Source organism: Podarcis erhardii, assembly GCF_964252035.2.
Source record: "Podarcis erhardii genome assembly, chromosome: 4".
Lineage (NCBI taxonomy): Eukaryota > Metazoa > Chordata > Lepidosauria > Squamata > Lacertidae > Podarcis > Podarcis erhardii.
Window position 1 is genome coordinate 50,849,914 of NC_138508.1, and position 25,491 is coordinate 50,875,404.

At 41.4% G+C, this 25,491-nt stretch overlaps 1 long non-coding RNA gene across 1 annotated transcript in view; it reads left to right on the plus strand.

The window, feature by feature from the left end:
• LOC309340066 overlaps window positions 1–24,142 on the plus strand; it is a 63,614-nt gene extending 39,472 nt beyond the window's left edge. Inside the window, exons 3-4 of the long non-coding RNA XR_014155790.1 lie at window positions 14,965–15,031; window positions 24,028–24,142. This is a non-coding gene — a long non-coding RNA (uncharacterized lncRNA). The remainder of the gene's footprint in view (window positions 1–14,964; window positions 15,032–24,027) is intronic.
• Window positions 24,143–25,491: the final 1,349 nt, after the last annotated feature.

Sequence of the window (25,491 nt, forward strand, 5' to 3'; positions counted from 1 at the left end):
TATATGAGAGGGAAATGTCAGTGTATAGACTCCCCAAGCAGGCCAGCAGGTAGGAATAATCAGTTTGGCTATGGACAGATGCTTTCCTTGAGCCCATCATGACATTGCTGCTGTTTGTTAATAGGAAGTTTCTGGGAGATGCCCGCAGTCAATCTGGCTCAATGTATGGCTACTGCTGTGCAATGCATCCTAACAGAATTCCTTACTCTCCTTGCGGCCGGGTGTGTAGAGCTTGCACTATCCAGCAGTAGCCTCCTTACTATGAGAATAAAATCATAGAAGGACCACAAGGGTCATCTAGTCCAACTGCCTGTAATGCAGGGATCTTTGGGTCAAATCCACAACCCTAAGATTCCGAGTCTCATGCTCTAGCAACTGAGCTTTCCCGACAGTGATGGAAGCAACAGAGTGCAAAGTCTGTGCGAGTGTGTCAGAAATGGCAGAGGACTTGGAGCACTGGGAGGTGATGACATGGAGATGAGAGGGTGCACTGACCAGCTGTGACCAGACACTTCAATGGTCCCCAAACCCAGTGCAGGAAGTCTATTTTTCTAAATAAATGAAGAGCAAAATAGAACCTTAAAAGATAGCCATTTACAACACCACAGTTGGGATGGTGTCAGCGCATGTTACAATACTATTCCTCAACCACCGCTTTTTTTTTCTTTGCAAAAGATTTATATGTGTCTCAGCACATAAACCTTTGCAAGGGTACCAAATTTCTGCAGCAAGAAAAGTGGGGCATGATTTTCTAAAATAAATATTTTGTAAATTACTTTTAGGATCATTAAGTGGGAGAGAAGAGATTTTCACCATTGTGCAGCTGGCTTCGATCTGGTAGTTATAAGTGCATGTGTAAAATGAGAAATTTTTAGCTTTGGGGTATTGTTTATAACCACCCATTTTTCCTGCATTTCTTATGTTGATTGGTGGAGTGTGGGAGCTTCTAGTGCCCTACTTCTTAAATATATTTTGGTGTTTTTGCTTTGCATTTTAGAAGAAAAGGTCATTCATCTATACATGTGCAATCTGGGAGTTGGATTTGTATCCATAAACATTTCCTTTGCAGCAAAAGGAAAATCATTCTAGATCTTTGGGTGTCCTGGGTCCAAACCAGGAACCTTTGGAGAGATTGTCTTCTGCTGATGACTGTCTTGAGGGGATGAATCCACTCCTTGGTCCATCACATGTGGAACTTCAGGCAGGAGGGCCCACATCTCCTCCCCTGAACCCCTGCAGGGACACCTTACTCACAGAGCCTTCAGAGAATCAGGACAGACACTTTCCCAGCAGCTGTCATAGCAATGCTTCTCAATACATTGTGTGACCAGGCAGCAACTGCTTCAGCCCCCAGGGGCCACCAGAAAGGAATAATGACTCGTGATAATATGCTATGGAATTAACATTTGGCCACAACTTTATTAAACTTTCAAATGTAGGAAGACCTTGGCTTAGGCATTGGGCGTGTATCCCTCCCAGCCCCCCAGCCGGGGGAACTGGGGCTCCTCAGGGTTAATGGGATATGGGGGTGCACTGTAAGACACACGTGTACGCAGGCAGCCCACCCCATATTCCCGCACGCAATATTTCAGTGTATGGCCAGTGACACCCATGTTACAATCCCTTTAAGAGGGAACTGGGAATCACTACCGTGGGGGGGGGGTGAGTCAGCACTTCACACACACACCCATTATAGGGAAGAAAAGACTAAAGGATTCCACCCAAGGCCTTAAACTGCCAAAGTTATGACGAATTGCTACAGGGAGGACAAAACCTGCCAATGCAGGATCTTCCTGGTTCTTCAACAGCAACCAGTCAAAAGAATGTAGCAGCGCCCACTAAACAGGAAGAAAAGGGTTAACCTGCAAACAAGAAACATTAAACAAAGGGAGGGTTGGGTGGGTGGGTGGCTGAAGCTCCTGAGCCGACTGCCTGGCTGCTGCCGACTCCACCCCTTATTTATGCAACTGGCCCCACCTCCCAGCAGTGTAAATTGACTAACTGAGGCTGGGCGTGAACCTCCAAAGAATAACACTGAGAGGCAGGCCAGCCCATACAACCAGTAAGTTCCCTGCACGATCTGGCAAAGGGCACCCACAGTGTAAAGTGTGAGTGCTCATTATGGAGATAAGCATTTTTGCCCTCAAAGTGCCTTGCAAATTTGTCACAGCATTGACTTGTTCCTCCAACTATAGTTAAAATTAACTACTGTTTATCCACATGCAAACCAATGTAGCAACTGTAGCTAGCTAAAAGTGGAAGCAAAAGCTTCCAGTCTCCACCTTGTGACTGCACCCAAAGAAGAGAGTGGAGGGGGTGTTAATGAGAGCAAGACTCGCTCACATGACACTAAACCATAAGTTGAATGCTACTTCTGAGCTAGGCCACCAAATCAGACATCTGAGCTACAGCAAAAGCTTCACGTACAGTGGATGTGCCTGCATATACGTTGCAGAATTCTGGGGTTGGGTGAGATAATAATTTCATGAAATCCTCAGATCCTGAATGAAACACTTCTGATTGCAAAAAAATTACTACTAATTCTTTAAAGCACCATCAAATATGCATATTTAACTAACAAGAGGTAAATGAATAATTTATCCAAGATAGGATGGAAAGGAAGACATTAAATTGTTATCTATAGACCCATTTTGCACTCAGAAAAGCTATTATGAATTCTCTGGAGTTTTGCTACACGTCTTCAGTGTTCTGGAGTCGTTACAAATGTGTTCTGATTTTTAAAGAGTGCGCACTTTTGACATGCAGCAGTAGCTGAACAAATATTCTATTAAGAGCTTTTTGGAAAGAGATTTCTTTGAAATGCTCTTTTTAAATTGCTATTCCGCACAAGTAATTCAAGTTGTAGGAACTGTGTGGTGCCATTTAATGAAATTAGAAGGACTTTTAAAACAACATTTTATTTCTGTTGAAATTAAGGGAATGAACATTTCTTAAAAAGGAAATAAAAACATTTTATGTGCACTAATGCTTCCATTTCATTGACTGAAAAAGTACAAGTAAATACAAAACAGGGGAAGCTAAGAAGAAAGGGACCAGCAGAATTTCCTGTGCTGGCCAAAATATAAGTTGTGATTGTGCTGCAGCAGACAAAGTATGATAGACGCAGAACACATTTCATTCGTCCAACAAAAGGGTAAATGATGCCTCAGAAGCATATGAAATGGTATCCTGCATTTTCTGCTATAGTAGCTGCTTCAGAAGTACTAGGCTAGAAGGCTAAACCTGAGCCATGTTACCATTCATAACATATGGAGTATGGGGAGAAAATGGTAATTACTATCAAACTTTCAATTCTATATTTTTTTCACTTTCCATGGCTGATGCATACCCATCATGCATACTTTAGTAATCAGTGCTCTAAAATATTCTGGGCCTCGGGAGACATTACAAATTGTAATTAGCACCATAAAGTACCCCCAAAAGAGAAAGAAAACTGGACATGCTCCAGAATCACTCCTTCTGGGACTCCTCTTCCCCTGTATGGGGAAGGGAACCACAAAACACACCCAGCTGAACAACCCTTCCAACATTCGATTTATTTTTTACAAAGAAAAGGGGGGGAGCAGGAGCAGGCCTTGGCAGGCACCAAAGAAAACAATGGTGACCATGAGTGGCATATTAGGGATCCCCCAAGACATGCCTCCTGGGAGTCAATCTATTTGATCTCAATGGGGTTTTGTTCTAGGAAGATTACAGGATTTAGGATTACATGGTAAATATGTTTACTACATTTTAATGAGGATATTTTTGTATATGGTGTAGCAAAATTAGAAGTTACTTGATGTGTGATTTCACAGAGCTTTCCATTTTTTAGGTCAAACCTTATTTCCCTATAAAGAATGATAATAATAGTATTTTGCTGTAACGTATTTGTTGAATAGCCATTGATGACAGTGTCCATTATTCCAGTATGAATAATGCATTATAGACATGCATTGTATTATAGATATCAATTTCTTCATTAGAAATTGCGTGTTCATATTCCACTTGTCTGTATCATGTACCTTTCTCTTTAAAAGAAAGTCATCACAAATCATTCATTGAAAAGGACACTAATATTAATAGTTGATTTGGGTCAATTGAGTTCAAAAGACAGTCAATACATTTATTTATAGTTCAATCATATGTATGTTTATTTGGAAGTCAGCCTCACTGAGTTCTTTGATGCATGCTCCCAAGGAAAAGTGCCCTTTTGAACACAGAAAGGGGCACTTTAAACAGAGGATGGAGTACAGCACTTGAATTAATGATTGTGTGTCGAGGTCCCCAATCCACCCCCCAAATAACTCACAACAGACACATAATTTTTGTTTAAGATTTTTGGCATGATTTTGGCCACAACTTTATTCAATTACAAACCATGAGTGGTTGTTTAGGCAGTGGTTAAGACTATCTGTGTCCCCCGCCTCCCCGCCTGGGGACAGAACTGACTTCTGGGCACCACCGAAAGCCAGTGTGGGAAAACAAGTCGGGGGAGAATTGGAGCTGAGTCACAGGCCCTCAATTCTTACCCGCAAGCTCCCCGAAGGCTTGTCGGCCCTAGTCCCATTCCAGGGATTGGACAAAAAGATGGCAAGCCCCAGGATTCCTTTAACAGAATTCCCTTTCCACAGCAACCATGGAGGGGCAGGTCCAGCCTATCCTAACCCCTCCTCCACCAATTTATAACCAATGCCTAACCGCAACCTTACAAGTTGTGACGATTTGCTATGCAGTAGGCAAAAACCACCCAGCCGGCCAATTTGCTAGATGGAAAAATTCCTACCAGGCCCCTGCTCGAAGGCAGATGACTCCATGACAGGCATAACAAGGTCAACGCAATAACCCCTTACTCTAGGGCGGGTGGGCGGGTGATCCGTTGCACGCAGCAAAAGAGAAAGCCCCAAGCTGCGTGCAGAGTATTTAAACATTTTACCCCTCCCACCAAAATTGCAACATCACTTTTACCCCAGCAACCCAGCAAACCAATCGCTGCCCCCAGGCCAACTTGGAGAACCTGCCTGGCAACAAAGGGGGTGGCTCAGTAGACCCCACCGCAAAACGTGCTCTCCATGAAGGAGAACACGCTTTCTTACAACATAGATATATTTTGACAAAAAAAAATAAATCAAGAGGGATTGTGTTTCTTTCAACTTTTCTTACTGGGCAATGGAAGCCCATCTCAGATATTTTTCAGCCCTGTTACTACATTCCCTCATAGGCTAGTCCAGGCATAGGCAAACTCGGCCCTCCAGATGTTTTGGGACTACAATTCCCATCATCCCTGACCACTGGTCCTGTTAGCTAGGGATGATGGGAGTTGTAGTCCTAAAACATCTGGAGGGCCGAGTTTCCCTATGCCTGGGCTAGTCATTTAGGGTATCTAGAAACTTAGCATTACTTCACTTAGTTTTCATCTATGCTACACATCCCTTGCAAGGTGTCCAATCTGATTTGTAGATTTTTATTATTCTTGTATTCTGTTAAAGTTACCATTCCGTATATATCTTAATACTCGTAAAATAATAATACTATTTTAAAAGCAGTGTGATAAGCAGCATCTGTTCATCCTTTAGCATTGGTTTAGACAGTGCCAGTACATAGTAATTAGTAATGTAGTATTGTAAAGCAATTTTGGGGTGGCTGGGCTTTTTTGCTTGGATTCCTTTCATATTCTAAGGGAGGATTGCTGCAACTCTGCACCAATGTAAGCTAAAGGTAAAGGACAGTCAAATTTGACTATGGTGGTGTTCATCTCTACTTTCAGGCCAAGGCAGCTGGTGTTTGTCCACGGATAGCTTTCCGGGTCATGTGGCCAGCATGACTAAACCACTTCTGGTGCATGGAAACACCATTACCTCCCTGCCGCAGCGGTACCTATTAATCTACTCGTGCTGGTATGAACTGTGAGGTTGGCAGAAGCTGGAACAAAGCAAGAGGAGCTCACCCCGTCACATGGATTCAAAACTGCCAGCCTTACGACCAGCAAACCCAAGAGGCTTGGTGTTTTAGACCACAGCACCACCTGAGTCCCTCAGGTTGAATACTACAGAACTCAGAGGAGCTTCCTTCTGAGAAATCGGGTCCTCCCTTAAAGAGGGCATGTGTTGCGGTGAGACCTGGCAACCAAACCCTGTGTTGTGGGTGAGTTGATTGATTAGCCACAACACCCAATTGGTAGGTCCCTTGATGCTGGATTTAATCAGGCCAATGGGACGCAGGCTAAACAGATCAAGGGACCTATATGTATCTATGCACGTGACCCAGAGCTTCCTCTTTCGGTGCATGCATTGGAACACCTGCCCACCTCTCCCTATGTTTAGGGCTGTACACTTGACCTTGCTATGCCATTGTGTGTCATCTGTCATTGGGACAGGGGCACTGCAGGAATTTTCCCCACTTGGCTGATTGGCTGGTGCCATTTGGGTTTCACCTGCTGTGTAGCAAATCGTCACAACTTGAAAGGTTGCAGAAAGGCTCTGGTTCAGGTGATAGGGATGGGAGAACGCTCTTGCCATCCCTATGTGAAGGGTATTCTGTTAAAGGAATCCAGGGACTCAATGGTTTGGTCAACCCCTGTGAGGGAGTTGTGCCCGTGCCTGAGTCCAGGGGGACATTTGGGTGGCAGAGATAGCCTGTTCCTGGCTTTCCGCTTATCCAGGTGTTCTCCCTAGGCTGACCTATGCTGGTGCCCTGGGTCAGCGCTACCTGCATGGCAGGGAGCTAGTCGAACCAGAGCCTATGCAACCATTCACTTGCTGTAATCAATAAAGTTGAGGCCTAAATTCTTCCAAAAACCAAACCAAAATTTGAGTCTTGTCTGAATTTTTTTTAAAGGGGGAGGGTTAAAGGTCTGAAGATGCAAAGCTTGGCTGGGAACAAAGTGTAAGGCAAACCATTTCTTGTAAAAGAAATGAAATATACTAAGTGTAAAAGAATCACTTTTTAAAGAGGATTTGAATTTCATTTCACCAAATGCTAATGACTGGTTATGTATTTGCTTATTTGGCAAAAGTATGACTCACTCACTCCAAAATGAAAGACGGAACAGCTGGCATTGCTTGGCACCCAAAATGGATTCCTGGAAAGAAGTGGGGCCCATTTTGTAGCAACCATTTTCTTTTAATTAACTCATGTAAAATGGTTTCAAAGGAACAGGGAAATAAAGAATCGGGGGGGGGGGGGAATTGTGCCTAAGATTCTCCATGGAATGGTGAATCAGGTAAAACAACTAAATAAGATGGGTGGGCTGTTTACTTATTTCCTTTTATGGATGAAATTTCATTCTCCAGACCCTCAAAAAGTTCCCCAAAATCTATCATTATTATCACCTCAATGGTGGGAATTCTATGCTCACTTACACGGTAGTTATTTTTTAAAAGACAAAGTATGGTGCAAGTGGTTGTGACAAACATTTGCTGAAATCTGAAGCATTTTGCCCCGAATATCATCTCAGCCATTTCCATATGACCTGAACATATTATTTAGGTTAACATAGTGTACCAAGAGTTACTGTAGCACTTTTAATATAACATATTTTCTTCCTTTAGATTTTATGTCAATCTTTATGCTCTTAAAATTTTGCAAGTCCCTTCAAGACCCCTTATGCAGCAAATAACTAACAAACTGATTAAACAACAACCAACAGTACAATCCTATACTTGTGTACTTCTAAATCTGATTGAGTTCTTCAATGGGGCATACTCTCAAGTAAGTGTTTATAACTGCAGGTAATGGAAATGCTCAGCATATATAGTATAGTATAGTATAGTATAGTATAGTATAGTATAGTATAGTATAGTATAGTATAGTATAGTATAGTATAGTATAGTATAGTATAGTATAGTATAAATAAGCACATTCTCTTTGAAAGTGGGATAAACAGTTTATAATTAGTTCAAAATGTGCAAAATAGGGTTTGTGGCTGGCAGCAGGAACAATTCAAGCAAATATTACTTTAATCTGTCTTTTGAATTCTAAAGCAATTGAGGCATATACAATAGGAGAGCAGCCCACAGGGAAGATTATTATAGAACCTAGAAAGGTATTTTCATTCTGTTAGCTCGACCTTGTTTGCAATTATCAACGTAGCCTATCATTTACTAAGTGGTTAGTTGTGCGTATGGGACCTTTTTCTTGCACTATAATTGCAATGTGTAGCAAAAGTATAATTGTGAGGAGTGGTTGATAGAAATGGGTAGTTAACTGTCATTAAAAAGCTTCCTTAATGTATTAATTTGCTAATAAATATTTGTCAAATCTGTCTTTGGATGAGTTTTATGAAATTATATTTAAAATCTGGCACCATAGCAATGTTGTGCAGATGACGGAAATGAAGAGGGTTTTACCAGTCTCTGTTAGTTGATCAGGGCTACCGCACTTAACTTTTTGGCAAAGTACAGATTATTTGCAAAGGGACATATACAATAAAATTTTGTTAGTCCATAGGGTAGCTCTGCAGATGTTTTGGACTACAACTCTAATAAGCTCCAGATAGATGGGTAATGGTAAGGTAAGGAATGATAGTCTAGAACGGTAGTCCAGAACATCTAGATGCCACCAGGTTTGAGAAGGCTGACACCAGGTCTGTACAGAAGACTCACTCAGCATATGAAGGTTGGATATGGGCCACTGAGTACAACCCTGTTCCCTCTCTATGAGTTGATTATCCCAATATCTGTCTCTCACATGTCATACGAATACACTTTTTAAAAAGCAACCTATTTTACGAAAAGAATGCAAACCAGGGAGGTTGTTTTTGGCCTTTCTCCTGCCTGATTTTTGGTAGTATATTATATAGTGCAACTCAATGGGGAAAATCCTAGAGGAGAGTGACAAAATCAATATAGAGTTAAAGTGTATTTAGATTCTGTGCTATTTTCAGGCCATTTTCAGTACTCTTAAAAATGACATCTGGATGAGTTTTTAACACCCTAAAGCATATTATACATGGATATGTAGTGGAGCACTTTCCATTTTTATATATAGTCATAAATGTGTTCTTACAAAATGGCAAAGTGGCATGCATAGTTATCAGTATTAGTGATTCACACTTTTATGGTGGGTTTTAGAGTTTTACACACAAGCAACTAAACTTCTCTGAAGGATTAACCTATATGTTATGCACTGAAGTTCTCACCCTGGGCCAGTAGGGGGATACTGTAGATAGTTTTCACTCAGGTCCAGATATGCAAGTAAGGGATTGAAAGTGACGTTCAGTGATTGGATAGTTATAGAACGTTGTTACAGTTGCGTTGTACTGGAGCTCTATATAAGCAGGCTGGCTGAACCCTTCAGTTCAGTTCTGTTCTGGCCTGTGAATAAACAAGAACTGTTTGAAGAATCGCTGTGTCGTCTGATATGTTCACCCACAACTTAACACTATACATGCTTTGCAATGCTTGAATGACCAATAATTAATGCCTACTTGTTCTTAGATTAAGTCAATATGAGTGTGTGTGCTTGCTTTCATTATATAACAAATGGAATGTTTACAATAGTTTGTAAGAATTATCAGGACAAAACTGAGCATTCTCCTTTTTCTAAGGTGCAATCATCCACACTGATATCTTTCTTGTATAATTTGTTCCACAATTGCTTCCACAGCTGAACAATATTTATGAAGCCTTTTGTTTCTTTTACTATTTGGGTAATTTTTGAAAAATGTGTTGCAAGATAGAATGTTTCACATTTGTGTTTCTAGCCATGTAAGTATAACAAAATATTTCCAGAAGGTATGGAGCACAAGAGAAGTCAGCTAGAACCATATTTAGAATTTCATTTTGTACAGCATTCTGTGAAACTCAACTTCTTAAGTCAACAGGTCTACCTGATGAAGCCACAGTTTTATGTCAGGAAAACAAATATCAAAGTCCCACAGTTAGAAGAACCAAACTACACGTTCCACACAGTCACATATAACCGCCGCCACCCTCGCCACAAATTATCCATTACAAAAGGCAGCCATAGAGGCTAAAAACTAAAATGAAAAGCTATCATTTTAAAGGGGATGGTCTTAAAAGCTAGAATTACAACTTAAGTGTTTCACTAGGAAGTTACATTGGGGTAGGGTTGTGCCAAGCTTTTGAATGGTCATTATTTTAAGCATTTGAGGGGTGATGAAATGAAGAAGCTTCAAAAGGATTGTGGGGTGTATAAAGTCTCATTTTTAAAAAAGTATACGTTTTTACACTCAGACACTTTAAAACAGGTTTTAAAACTCCCATTCGCATGCTCACAACAGCATACGGATCTTTGAAGACAAGCTTCCAGCTTTGCAACACTTCTGGATATGATGCCATGTAATGCCTGCCAAGCTAAATACTTTCTTTAAAGAGCCTTCTGCTGCTACAAGTTGGATCCTCCTAACAGAAGGTCCATGTTGTGCTCGGCCCTGAAACTCTTCCCTAACCAGCTTGTGGTTGGGGCTTGCCCCGCTCCAAGCTGGTGGTGTCACAGTTATGCCAATGGCCTTTAGCTAATCAGCAGCATGGCAAGGTTGGAGGTTGGGGGTATCTATTTGGCAGCACAACGTAGGGACACCCGCCCACCCACCCATTAATTAGGTCGTGTTTGGCCTTGCTTTGGACTTCGGTTGGTCACCTCTTTTGGAATGGGGGCCAGGTAGGAATTTTCCCAATGTGGCAGATTGGCTGTGGCCACTATGTTTTTGCCTACCTCTTAGCAATCATCACAACTTTGTTAGGTTTGGCGGTTAGGCATTGGTTTAGGGGAATGTGGGGAGGGGAGGTGCAGCCATCACCTGCCCCTCCAATGAATAGGGTATTCTGTTAAAGGAATCCGGGGGTCTGGATCTCATCCGAAGCCCAGAGAGGGGCTAGGGCCATGCCAGGACCCCTTGGAACCCCAGGGGTGAGCACCAGTCAATATACACTGACAGAGATCCCCCTGCTGGTTGTTTACCATTCCAGGCTTCCTGCAGGGTGGGGCAGGAGCCAGATATAGTTTGATACCAATACCAGTCACATTTGTGTATTTTAATAAAGTTGTGGCCAAAATTTGCCAATTAACATTTAAACTAAATTCTGTCTCCACTGTGTCTTTATTTCCATTCGGGATGGGTTTTGGGGCTCGAAGCACAAGTGCTAACAGGGTGTTAAAAGCCTATTTTGTGGGTGGGTGTGGTGGTGGAAAGGAATCCCTTGGCCACCTCATTGCATTCATAAGGTAAGCATACCCCAACCCCTTTAAAATTCACACACATTATCCAAAATGAATGTCTTTCCCAGAGAATGAATAGATTGGGGGGGGGGGCAAGGATCAGAATTTGGCACAACACTTCTTCTGGATGTGAATCTAGCCTGATTTTAAAGATGGAACCATTTACCGAAAAAAAGGCAAATCAGTTGTTATAGTCTCATTTGCTTCTTCCTTTATAACAGAGTTTGTCAAGCTGCACTGCTAAGACAGGTAATTACATGAGAAAGTAGCTGAGAACTTGGTAAACACCGAAGTGCATAAATGTCACTTCAAATTAAGCATTGCTTCATTAAGATACTCCTTGTTTTGTCAAGCACTGCTTCTAACCGAGGATGAACTAATCATTTCTCTCATTTTCTTATGGTCAAGTATTTTGCAGGGCAGCCAGCGGGGGTGGGGGGGCAGATGAATATTTGCAGCAGACCTGCAGCTGCTCCAGAACATCCTGCTGTTATGCGTTTGCTATTCTGCCAGACCATCATATCTGCATTCGTGACTCCATTCAGACTGCAAAACATCTCAAAGAAAATTGCCAGATTTCAGCATAAAGGAGATATTATAGTGAATCCAATTAATATTATTTGCCAGTTGTTCTATGTTAATGGCAGACATTCAGTAAGACTGGACTGCTGTAAACTGCTTCCTAAATGGCACTCCCCATGCTGACCTATCTCTTCCTTGCCAGAAGCAACCAGTGAGGTGAAGTGGGGCAGGGAAAGTAACACTAACAACGTTGCTTTTAGCACCACTCCCCTAGTACACATCACTTGTAGTTCTGGCCTAAGTGTAGACTCTTATCAGCAATTATAAGACAGGGATGAGGAACCAGTGGTCCACTAGATGTCATTGAGCTCCATCTCCCATCAACTCCAGCCTGATATGGTAATGGTCAGGGACAATGAAAGTCCTAAAACACCTCGAGGGCCACAGATTTGTCATCCATGTTATAAAAGTCCATAGGTCAATATATCAGAAAGTTCTATCTACTCCTAAATTTCATGACCATTTGTTACATAACCAATAATAAGTTCCATAATTTAACAATAAAGGACACATGCCATATTGAAGTTGGTAAATGTCCCAAACCATCAAAATGATAAAAATATTTCTAGTCTTCTTCAGACAGTCTGTAGATGTGCTAACTAAACACTCAAGAGTAGGCTGTGGAGACAAGTGTGTAGGCTCTGACCTTCCTGTTAACATCATTTTCACGATGCTCCATTTGTTGGAGGTCAAGGAGCTGATGTTTTGAGCCTCTGGAAGCCATGGAGGAACCCAGTGTGTTTTAAAGCCCCAATTTTCTGAACTTTTATTCCTCCCCCACCAAATGGTCAAAAATGAGAATGCCAAAATTCTTATTCTACTGAGAACATTGTTACAGATCAGTTTATATTCATCAAGAGGTTTTTTTAAAAAAAATACAAATATGGAAATTTAGTGATATGAATTTAAGATGAGAAAAAGGAGAAAATGAAAAGAACAGACATTGACATATAGTGCAGAAATAACATTTGCCATAATTAGCATCAGACAAATGAAAAAAGGTGGAAAGGAGCACATGAGAGGAAAGAATGAGAGCTCACAGTGTATTCCTGTTACAGATAGGTAGCCGTGTTGGTCTGCCATAGTCAAAACAAAATAAAAAAATTCCTTCCAGTAGCACCTTAAAGACCAACTAAGTTAGTTCTTGGTATGAGCTTTCGTGTGCATGCACACTTCTTCAGATACACAGTGTATTCCTAATCAGTGTATTCCTGATTTTCTAGTCTATATTTTGAGATCAGGCAGCATTATGTCTTCAAGGAAGAATGAGGAAAGACCAAATGATGGTCCTCACATGATTTGCATTCTAGGTATTCTTATGTTTTGAATTAAAATGTTAAGATACAGTTGACTTTGTAAGTTTTCATGGCGGGCATGGTGTGTTTGTGTGCAGTCAGAAGTTCAGTCAAGGCGAATAAGCTTACCAAAGCAAATGTGAGTGTAGCAGAGATTGTTTTACTCAGTAAACACAAACTATATACAAACTATACACAGTTGCTTCAAAAAGTCTCTCCGAGCCCAGAGAGAGCTTTCAGAGTCCTTCATTCAACAAAGTTCTCAGCAAGTGTGTAGTACAAAGTTGCCAGAGTCCTACAAAATCCACATTTCTCTGAGTCTATGGTCTTCAGTTTTTTCAATTTGTTTCCAGTTCTGTCTCAACAATCTGTCCTACACAGAAAGCTGTAACATGAGCTTCTTACCAAGGCTGGACTGCAACAGAGATCAGGACATCATGTGCACTCTGCAGCTGTACCTTAGAAATAAATCATTCCAACTGACTTATGGAGAATTAACTCATTCCTTCGCAGGGGTGGGGCTACAACTCACATCATCCCTGGCCATTGGCCATTTTGTAGGCTCCTAGCATAATTCCTAATACTTAGAAAGACCATTGGAATTAGGTTATCCCTTTCTCACCTTACATGCTTCATCAAAGTAAATGAGGTCTATAAATTTTGATGCCTGTTTAATTATACCTAGCAAGAAAATAGACATGCAAACTTTTGACCTTTTCTGCTTTATCTTTTATATTTTGGGGGGTTTTGGCTGGACAATTGTGCTGTATCTGCTCTTCTGTAAGGTTGTAAACTGTAAGTAGAGTGGAAGGGCAGGGCAATCAAAGTATGGAATACTGAAAAGGTTGAAGCCATAAAGCACCTAATACTAAATTTTGATATATTTTTATTTAATACAAGACAAAGGTTTGTAATGGAAATGGGATCATCCCTTTGGAATGCCTGTATTTATCACTGGAAAATAGTGGGAAACTCAACACTGCTTCAATCCTTCAAGATTTTGTAGATTTCTTCCAGTCTTTGGAAGAAGAAGAAAAAGCAAAAACAGCAACTATTTAGCTCCCCCTAATCCCCTTCTTTGCATAACAGTTCGGGAGAATACTGTGAGTGGAATGTAGCATCACACTAAGGCAATGTTTCCACCAGTGCAATCATTTCTGCTTGCTGGATGAAATTATCTCCCATCTCCTGCCCCCCCCCCACTGTTCTCCTGACCCACATAGTTTTGGGGGGAATGCAGGAGGTGGAGACACTGGTGGAGAAACGGGGGGGGGGGAGTGCACCACCCCTGGCACTATCAGGGAGGGGGTACCATTGTGGCCCCTCCCGGACACACACCGTGCACCCCCCCACATGCTGGGCCCCCAGGACACATGCCATGCCCCCAAGTGACAATGCCAGTCTCCCTGGAACATCCTCTCTCTTCCTAGTAGGCAACTCACTGCCAGGCAGCTAGTATCCCACCTCTGCCCCACCCAGAAAGCATCTTCTGAAGTCATATTTTCCATTGCAAGTTCTTCAGAGAAATATTAGGGCATAACACAAATAGGTAGGGAAATAAATTCACAAGGTGAAGAAGACTTGTGCCTTGTTTTTAACCATTTCCTTGCCATTTCTATGGGTCTAACTATTATCCTCTTTAGCCAATATTTTGTAGGTGTATGACACAACCTTGAGTTATTTTTCTCCCCCCCCCCTTTCCCGCCCCACCATGTCTGTTAAAATCTCAGGAGTAGCAGCCTGTTTTCCTATCAGCTGGACTTTCTTTCCTTCAGCAATTGGCAGAGGCAAGCAGTTTCAGTGTGAGCTGTCATTTGATTATTTTCCTTCCCTACCTCCTGCTCTGATTCCTGTTCTTCTTTACTGGCTTGGAACAAGTCCTCACTGTATTGAATTTTCCTTACAGACCAACATGTTGCAAAGGCAGAGAAGAAAATGCTTCCTTCCCCATCCCCCGCCCGTTCTTCCCTTGGGTGAGTAAATGGCTAGCATTTGACCAGCGCAGCTGTATTTTACACAGTGTTATTGTTGTCATACTGTTATTTTTAGCGTAGTTCTAGTTACATTTTTAAAGCCTCCATCCCTGTTTCTTTGGCCTATGATGCTGTGTAAGCATCTCTGGCATCATTAACTGCTAAAGAGCTGACAATGGCTGAAGCTGCTTTTGTATAAACAAGTGCAGCAATTTTTCCTTTCTTTCAGACAGATTCCTCAAGGCCATATGTTACGATATCATTGATCTGACCTCAATATTGTCAAATTTCACAAAATCAGGGCTGTTAAGCCTGCAACTTTAAGCAGATGTAACACATAGCAGGATGCTCCATCAAAATTACACATTTGGTCCATTATTGCTTCCTAACGGATGGAACAGTTTCCAATTATTATTTTTTCCCCACGGTACCTTAGCACTGAGGCATGAATCCTCTGAATGGGTAAAGGGATGTTTCCATGGCATTTCCAGATGATACAAAAAGGCCCCACAGGAATTTATTTTCAGGGGTGAAATAACAAGTAGTCCAGATCCAGTGTGAGCTGGATCTCCTGTGTGAGCTGTTATTTTATTCTCTCTCTCTCTCTCTCTCTCACTCACACACACACACACACACACACACTCTCTCTCACACACACACACACACACACACACAAACACACCATGCTGCTAACCTCACATTGAACTAAGCTTTTAAACCCTGGTTAAACATGTGGTTGGAAAGAGGCAGAAAATGAAAATATGCCTTCCTTATACTGACCACATGCTCCATTAGGGTTTTAAATAATAATAATATGCAAGGCTGTGCTAGGGCTGCAGATCAGGTTGAGTTGGGTGCTTCAAACAGCAGTAGTGTGGACAATGTGTCCATGCACATCCAGCTCTACATGCATAGACCCCTATCTAAACATGATGTTTGCATATTGGGGACACCAGATAGATGGCCAGCACCATCTCAGTTGCATAGAAAAGTACATGGGAATGATCCCAATGAAAATATATGTGTCAGGCTTGTTTGTCATGGGAATGGAACTGAAGTCCATACCATTCCATTTCTGTGCATCCCATTTTAAATGTGCATTTTAAAATACTAGATGGTCTGGGTTGTGAGTGCTTATGAGGTGGTCTCAGGCCTGCCTACCTTCTTTTCTTGTTTTTCTTTTAAAAAAATAATTTCAGCATCATAACAGTGGCTAACTAGTATGAACCTTTGCATCACATGTAATGAAATCAATGCAGAAAGGCATTCTGGGAGTGAGAAGTCTTGATGATGTAAAATGACACAGACAAAATCCATAAGGATGTGGAGATCGAGCAGTATGCTGCTTCTGGAATGCATCTGTGGACTAATCCCTGAAGGTCAGATCATATGTGTCTGCTTCAGAATTATTGCTCAATTAATGTGTCCTCTATACTTACTTTTAATGAGTCAGGTATAGGAAAAGATTTGCTCATTTTCAAAACGATACATGCTTTGTGGTCTTCTACATTTCTTCTATAGCTCTGATGTTAATCTTAGCGGGAGTAAAAAAGTTGCAATTACAAGCACATTGGGAATTCCTGGGAAAGAACTTTTCTGAACTTGTTCCACATATGGTTGTCAATGCCACTCCCAATCTCAACTGATGCTGAAGACCACCTATCTCTATTGCCATCCCTATCTGTCCCCTTCATTCATATGTTCAGTTAATTTCCTTCTTCACATCCAGATCTTTTTATTTCTGATTCCATCATTTTTATTTCTATTGCTTTTTTATATTTAATGTGGACTAAAAGGGTCCGTTTTTCCATTTTACACAGTTCTACTCTGATTTTGCCTTACAATAATCATAATTGTACAACAGTAATAATAATGTAAATATCAATATTTATAAGCATATGACAATTTTCTATAGTTAATAACAATGCTTTGATTCAGAGAATAATTATAATTAAATTATAGGGTGTCTAGTTCACATTGATTTCTGGAAACACATTGATTAGCTATGCTTCAGTGCCCTCTCACTGCCCGTAATGAATATAATGCAACCTATAATTTAATGACAAGGAATTATCTAACATAAACATGGAACTCAGATTCTTTTCAATCAAAACAGTTGTTTTTCTGTGCATGTGTGACTTTCTCCACATAATCTGTAATTTTTGCCACCTGCCCCAAATCACCAAATATTTCATGCTGTCTAGATGTGTTAATTTTTATTAAATAAAAAAAGCTTATTCTTATATCTGTTTTTGTCTAATAACTACCTTCTAGCACAAAAAAGGGTTTTGTTTAGTACAGTTGTCACTGTGGTGACACTTTAAAAGAAACATTTCTAGTTCTGCCTGGTAATTTAAAAAATTGGAATAACATTTGCTAGGTTGTTTACCATCCTGAAATTGTGCTAAGGAGTAGACTAACTGAGTGACACATGGCCAAAATATCTGGGGAATTACCAACACAAATTCTGGTCACATCTCATTATGCCCAGGATCCAAAGTGTTTCCAGGAAAGTTCAGGGTGTAATTTTGCTGCTTTCCTGACAGATTGTGCCACATAAGATGCCATTCCAGAGGGTCACCAAATGTTTAGCATCAGCTTCTGGGTCGCAGAGTGGACTCTGGTACAAAGGCCCTACCTAAAGCTCTTGTGCATGTGTGGCCATTTGGCAGTAGACTTTGAGAAAAAACTGGATTCATCTCCCAATGGAACTCAAAGCACAGTTTTGCTGAACCAGTGCAGGTTATATTGGTCAATCTGTGTTTAACCTACACCCCAGTCAAGGACATATCCACCAGTGATACTTCTTACCGAGAATGGTTCTAAGTTACGTGTTTTTTCAAGTAAAGGGATCTTAAGCAGCTTGGCTGGAAATGAGCTGGACTTGATAACTAATACCACTGTTGTCAATCAGCATAGATAGCACTAGACTCCATCTTGATACATTTAGCAGCTACTTTTGTGTTCTTTCCTTCTGTACCTTCCTTCATGATTGCTTCTGTAATATTTTTCTTTTTCATAAACTGAATATTTGCTCCTGTTGCTCCGCCATGACCTCCCTGCCAATTTGGATACAATAAAGGAACTGGAGGCCCCTCAACTGTCCTCGGGTCCAGTATTGGACCACTTTGACTGGATATCCCCAGCCAATGCGGACAGCCTCCTCCGAGCTGGAAAGCCCACCACCTGTCCTCTTGACCCGTGCCCGTCTTGGCTGAATAGAGCGTGTCCAGACGAGGTGCGGGGCCCCCTGGGGGATATCATCAATTTGTCCCTTGGCACCGGGATATTCCCAGGGGAACCGAAGGAGGCAGTGGTGCGCCCGCTCTTAAAGAAAACATCATTAGATGCTGAACAGCTTGGCAGGTTTCTGGATGAAACGTCAGCTCTGGATCCATTCCAGTCCGGCTTCCATGCTGGTCATGGGACCAAGATGGCTCTGGTCGCCCTAACAGATGATCTCCGCAGGCAGCTGGATCGAGGCGGGTCAGGGCTGCTGATTCTTCTAGACCTGACAGCAGCCTTCGACATGGTCGATCACGAACTCCTGGACCACTGCCATGCCGACGTGGGGATCCAGGGCACAGTCCTTCAATGGCTGCGCTTGTTTCTCTCTGGTCAGGGACGGGGGGGGGCTTGGGGGGGAATTGTCATCGCACCACTCCTTGGTGTGTGGAGTGCCTCAGGGTGCGATACTCTCCCCAATGCTTTTTAACATCTTTATGCGCCCCCTCGCCCAGTTGTCCGGAGTTTTGGGCTGGGTTGCCATCAGTATGCCGGTGACACCCAACTCTATCTGTTGATGGATGACCATCCTGACTCGGCCCCAGACACACTGACCAGATGTCTGGAAGCTGTGGCTGGATGGTTACGTGGGAGCCAGTTGAAGTTACCGTAAATCCTTCAAAGACAGAGGTCCTCTGGCTGGGACGGGACGATATGGGATTGAGGGGGCAACTCCCATCTCTTGCGGGGGTGCAATTAGTGCCAGCACCGTCCGTTAAGAGTTTGGGTGTAATCTTCGATACCTCCCTCTCTATGAAGGCGCAGATTACAGCTATAACAAAGGCAGCATTTTTTCATCTCTGCCAAGCTAAGTAGTTGGCTCCTTATCTCTCGCGCCCTGACCTAGCCACTGTGATCCACGCGACGGTCACCTCCAGACTGGATTATTGTAACTCGCTCTACGTGGGGCTGCCCTTGAGACTGACCCAGAAACTCCAGCGGGTGCAGAATGCCGCAGCAAGACTCCTTATGGGGTCTTCTCTGCGAGATCACATTCATCCGGTACTATACCAGCTGCACTGGCTCCCGGTGGAGTACAGAATCAGGTTTAAGGTGCTGGTTTTAACCTTTAAAGCCCTATACGGCCTAGGACCCTCGTACCTACAGGACCGCCTATCCTGGTATGTCCCACAGAGGAACCTACGGTCTGCAAATAAAAACATTCTGAAGGTCCCAGGCCACAGAAAGGTTAGGCTGGCCTCAACTAGAGCCAGGGCCTTCTCGGCTGCGGCTCCAATCTGGTGGAACGCTCTGTCACAAGAGACTAGGGCCCTGCGGGACCTGACATCTTTCCGCAGGGCCTGCAAGACAGAGCTGTTCCACCAGGCCTTTGGCCAGGGCACAGCCTGACTCCCTCCTCTGGCAATCTGCACAGAATTTTGCTTAACGGTTGCCATCAATTTGATTTTAATTAGTTTTTATAATGAAATGTTTTTAGAATGTTGGATTATTTGATTGTTGTTAGCCGCCCTGAGCCCGGCTTCAGCTGGGGAGGGCGGGATATAAATAAAATTTATTATTATTATTATTATTATTATTATTATTATTATTATTATGGGACAAAAGTTCTTAAATGGGATAAATGCAATTTACACAGAGCAGAAGGCGAGACTGATAATTAATAATGTTATTACTGAAGACATAAAAATATGTAAAGGAACGAGGCAGGGCTGCCCGCTCTCGCCTCTGCTCTTCATAATGGTTTTGGAGGTGTTATTGAATGCAATTAGACAAAACAAACAAATTAAAGGGGTAACATTAGGCTTTAATGAGTACAAGGTTAAAGCCTATGCAGATGATGTGGTCTTAACGGTGGAAGAACCTATAGAAAGCATAAGGGCGTTTTTGGATGAGGTGGAACAATTCGGGAAACTTGCAGGTTTCAAATTGAATAAGAGTAAGACCAAGATGATTATTAAAAATATGGAGCAAGATAAGGTTACAACAGTGCAACAACAAACTGAAATTGAGGCTGTCAAAAAGATAAAATATTTAGGTATCTGGATTACCAACAAAAACATCGACCTATACCAAAATAACTATGTACCGGTGTGGAATAAAATTAAAAAAGATCTGGCGCTCTGGACCAGGATGAAATTATCATTCTGGGGAAGAATCTCTATGGTGAAGATGATGCTGCTACCCAGGTTGTTGTTCCTGTTCCAAACATTGCCCATTTTAAAAGGAACAAAGGACTTTAAAGAATGGCAAAAAGCGATCTCCAGATATGTCTGGGAAGGGAAGAAACCCAGAATTAAATTTAAGTTGTTAACAGATGCAACAGAAAGAGGGGGCTTCGCCTTACCAGACATGAGACTTTATTACGAAGCATCATGTCTGTGCTGGTTAAAAGAATGGGTAAAGTTAGAGAACAAAGAGCTACTAGATCTGGAGGGGTATAACAACAGGTTTGGGTGGCATGCGTATTTATGGAAGGATAAAAAGAGAGTGCATAGGGGATTTGGTAGCCACATTTTTAAAGGTCCATTAATAGAGGTTTGGGACAGATATAAAAACATATTAGAACCGAGAACACCACATTGGTTGTCCCCACAGGAGATGATAGGTGTAAAGAAAGTTAACATGAAGGAAAAATGGGGGAAGTATGGAGATATGGTTGTCTACGAAGGAGGGAAGTGGAAAGTTAAACCATACGACCAGGTTAAAATGCTTACACAAGGCTGGCTGCATTATTTCCAGATAAATGAGATGTTTAAAATAGAGGTGAAGGAAAGAGGATACGAAGAAAAAGAATCAATATTCCAAAAAGAGATAATAAATAGTGATTATAAGAACCTTTCCAAAATGTATAAACTACTGCTGGAGTGGAATACGAAGGATGAGGAAGTGAAGTCAGTGATGGTACAATGGGCAAGGGATTTAAGGTATAATATCCAAATGGAAGACTGGGAAAAGCTGTGGAGAGTAAATATAAAGTTTACAGCCTGTACACTACTAAAAGAAAATGTAATGAAGATGCAATACAGGTGGTATATGACTCCTGTAAAATTAGCTAAGATGTACAAGATAGATAATAAGTGTTGGAAGTGTAAACTTATGGAGGGGACGTTTTATCATCAATGGTGGGAGTGCAAGAAAGTTAAAAGCTTCTGGGAGGACATATACAATGAACTGAAAAAGATGTTGGGTTATACTTTTGTAAAAAAACCAGAAGCTTTTCTACTATGCATTATGGGAAAGGATATTAGGAGAAAGGATTGTAAACTATTCCAGTACGCGGTCACAGCAGCCAGAATTGTGATAGCCCAGAGGTGGAAGCAGGAAGAAATGCCAACAGTTGCAGAGTGGAGAGCAAAATTGATAGAATACGCTGAGTTGGATAAATTAACAGGGAAATTAAGATACTTAAAAGATCAAAAGTTTATTGAAGATTGGGGGAAATTTGTGGGTTATCTGGAGAATAAATGTTTTGTAAATACAACGCTAGTGGGTTTTAAAGAGGCACTGTAAAGAACTAACAAGTATTGTTCAAATCGAAATAATGTATAAAGGGAGGTATGTATGGCAATATGTAAGGATGGAATGTGATTTAAAGATTCAAATTCGAAGGAATGTCAACGTCGCTGAAGGAAGTCAAAAATGAATGAAAAGTGTTGAAGTTCGGATATACTGTATTTATAATGAAATCAATAAAAAAAATTTTTAAAATGGAAAAAATTATTATTATTATTATTATTATTATTATTATTATTATTATTATTATTATATTATCTACATTACAAATGTGGATTCCTATACTGTATGTCTGAAAACATAATGTTATGCTATGATCACTGATACTTATAGATATGTTACAAAAGAAGGAATTCTCATGGTACTTACCGTATTTTTCACTCCATAAGGCACACCTGACCATAAGGCACAACTAGTTTTTAGAGGGGTAAATCAAGAAAAAAATATTATTCCCCCCCCCCGGCCCCAAAGAGCAGTGAACAGGCTATACGCAGCCTGTCCACTTCTCCAAGAGCTTCTCAGGGCTGCTGGGGGAAGCCCGGGTCCCCCCCCCCCAAAGCCCCAAAGAGCAAATCCCGCTGGCTGTCTTGGCTTCTGCCGGAGAGGCTGTGCACGGCTAAAGAGGAAGCGAGGTAATCAATGTATACATAATGTATGTTTCATTTGTGGGCTTTCAATGACTAAACTTGAAGGGGACGAGACCTGGCAAAATACATTATATAGGCCCAGCACTGTTAGGTGTGCTTAAGGCCACTGAAATCAATTGTCTTAAGTGTATGTAACTTTGCTGATAGTAATCTGAGATCTAAAATTTCCAGTTCCTAACTCTGTGTTGGATTTCACCGATAGCATTGTAGGCTCTAAAATTTAGAGTTGTTTCCATAATAACAGTTTGTCCTCTCAAAGAGCCTGATGTGAGCTTGGATTCTCTCAATGGATTCTATTCAGAACCGGTAATTTGCAATACAGGGCTATTTCTAGCTATTCTGATTAGCAATAACTCCTCTCTAGTTAAAATGATGCTCACCATCCCTTTTAAGTTCCACGACAGATCCATTTAGCTTGTGACACTCTAACATTAGTTTCTTTGCCAACAGCACTATAACTCCTTTTCATTGCCTATTAGAGAAGAGAATTACGCCAAGCCATGGCCAAAGATCACATAAGAAACAAGAAAGTACTCTTTCTACATGATTAGCTCCGTGTGCCTTAGGAGAGTGAGACAAATGAAGAGGAGATCATTTAGGGGAAACTTCTGTTAATGCTTACCATGTTCCCGATTCAGCTGTAATCAGTCTGACTGGCTGTGTAAGGAGGAGGAATCTACCATTCAGATGACTGGTAGAACAGCACAGGACACAGTTAAATTGCTAGCATGGCTATGCTGTGGGAGGATTCTGATCTACCCAATGGAGTTACGCCTTTACAGCAAATGCATACACATGCAACTGTATGTCCAGATAACACAGGCTTGGTGTGTTACAGAAATGGAAAAAAATAGCCCCCAAATATGGGTCTACCACAGTTCTCACAGCAATCTAATTCAACTGATTCACTAATTATATGGCTGTATCTTAGCTTATTGCATCAAACTGAAACCATTGGAATGTTTACTTACATTGCTAATAGTTCTGTAAAAACCACAGCACAGCATGGCTGTTCGAATCAAATTTGTCTGTCTTCTGCTTTTTCTCATAAAGAAATTAAGAGATTTTGAGTGAGATGTTGCTAGTCCCCTTTCCAGATTCCCAATTTCCTTTTCTCTGAAGGAAAATTTGGACATAATGACTTCACGATACAGGAATTCACAATGTGAGATTTCCCCCTTTTTATGTAGCCATGCATTTATTTATGCAAATTTGGGCTACAGCGTAAAGGCTTAATTGCTCTGCAACCTCTCTAAAATGTGAATGAATTGCTTATTATATCATTAGTCTTTCACACCTTTTAAAGAGAAGGTCTGGGTGGCAAACTTTAATGGTGGCTTTCAAAAGCCACAAAGTTCCAGGATGTATACAGAGGTCAATGCTTGTGTTTTGCCACATGCACAAAGTCTATTCATCCACCATCTCAATCAGTGTGGTCTGTATGTGGTTTAATAGCTACATTGTTTTGCCATGCTCATAATTTCCCCCTACTTTGGTTAGCAATGTTTGCGGTTGGAAATTGAATAGCTTATATTCTACTTTGCTGTGCAATTACCGGTATTTATAAACACTTTATTACATCTCTTTTAGGGACTTGATGCAGGAGAAGAGTCATACCAAAAATATGTTCAGGGTTCGGGGAGTTTCTTCAGAATGCAGGGCAGTGGACAAGAATCAAGGGCATTCAAAGACTCTAATATCTACACACTTCAACTGTTGTTATTATTACTAATATGATTACAACTATTTATTAAATGTGTTAGTTGCTTTATCTTGCCCAAGGCAACCCAAAGTGACTCTAAAGGTAAAGGGTAAAGGGACCCCTGACCATTAGGTCCATTCGTGACCGACTCTGGGGTTGCGGCGCTCATCTCACTTTATTGGCCGAGGGAGCCGGCGTACATTTTCCGGGTCATGTGGCTAGCATGACTAAACTGGTTTTAGCGAACCAGAGCAGCGCACGGAAACACCATTTACCTTCCCACCAGAGCGGTACCTATTTAGCTACTTGCACTTTGATGTGCTTTCGAACTGCTAGGTTGGCAGGAGCAGGGACCGAGCAATGGGAGCTCACATCGCTGCGGGGATTTGAACCGCCAACCTTCTAACCAGCAAGCCCTAGGCTCTGTGGTTTAGACCACAGTGCCACCCACTATTTAATACATAAATATTTAATACATAAGCTACCTATCATTATATGTTTGGTTTACCAATAGGTACAGAATTTGTACCTAAGACTGAAACTTCTGTTCCATCTATCTATGTGACTTGTCTAATATTGTTGGTTATTTATGAATGACATTTTGTGGCAGATTTAAAATGTGCTGATTTACTGCCTCCAAATATGAAATTGTGCTATCTGAGTTGTAGGGAAACTATATTAATATCTGAAAATAGTTTCCGTTGCAGTTCTGATTAAGCCCTCCCAAATCACCAGACTCTACAGAAATGGTATTTGGCTTGATTAAACCCTACCTATTTATTTAGTGAATGTATACCCCACCCTTCATCATAAAAATGTTTCCCCTGGAGGTCACAACTCAACAAACAAATATGCAAAATCATATTACAAATAAAGCAAAAATTACAATATATAATTTACAAAAATTACACCTGTCCCACTTCAAGGGTCTATGTGTGAATTCTACAATTAATACATTAAAAAGTGAAACTGTCATAAAGTACTGAAAGGCCATAGTCACAGAAAGATGGTGGAGATTTGGGCTAAAATATTCAGAACAATGCTTAAGCACAAATGCCACTGAAAAGGCTTAAAGGACTGGGACAATTAACATATATTGTGGCTCAGAGACTTAGACTTCAGCCCTAAGCATGTCTACTCAGAAGTAAATCCCATTTAATTCATTGAGTCTTACTCTTGGTTGAGTGGAGTTAGTATTGCAGCCTAGGTTTCTCTTCTCATCAAACCTGGAAGTTCCAGAAATTCCAGAATGACATTCTTGTGCTCACCTTTGGCAACTGCTGGCCTGACTCTGTAGGTCATACTTCAGGCACATTGCGCATGGACACTGGGAGTTTGCTTTAGCTCAGAAA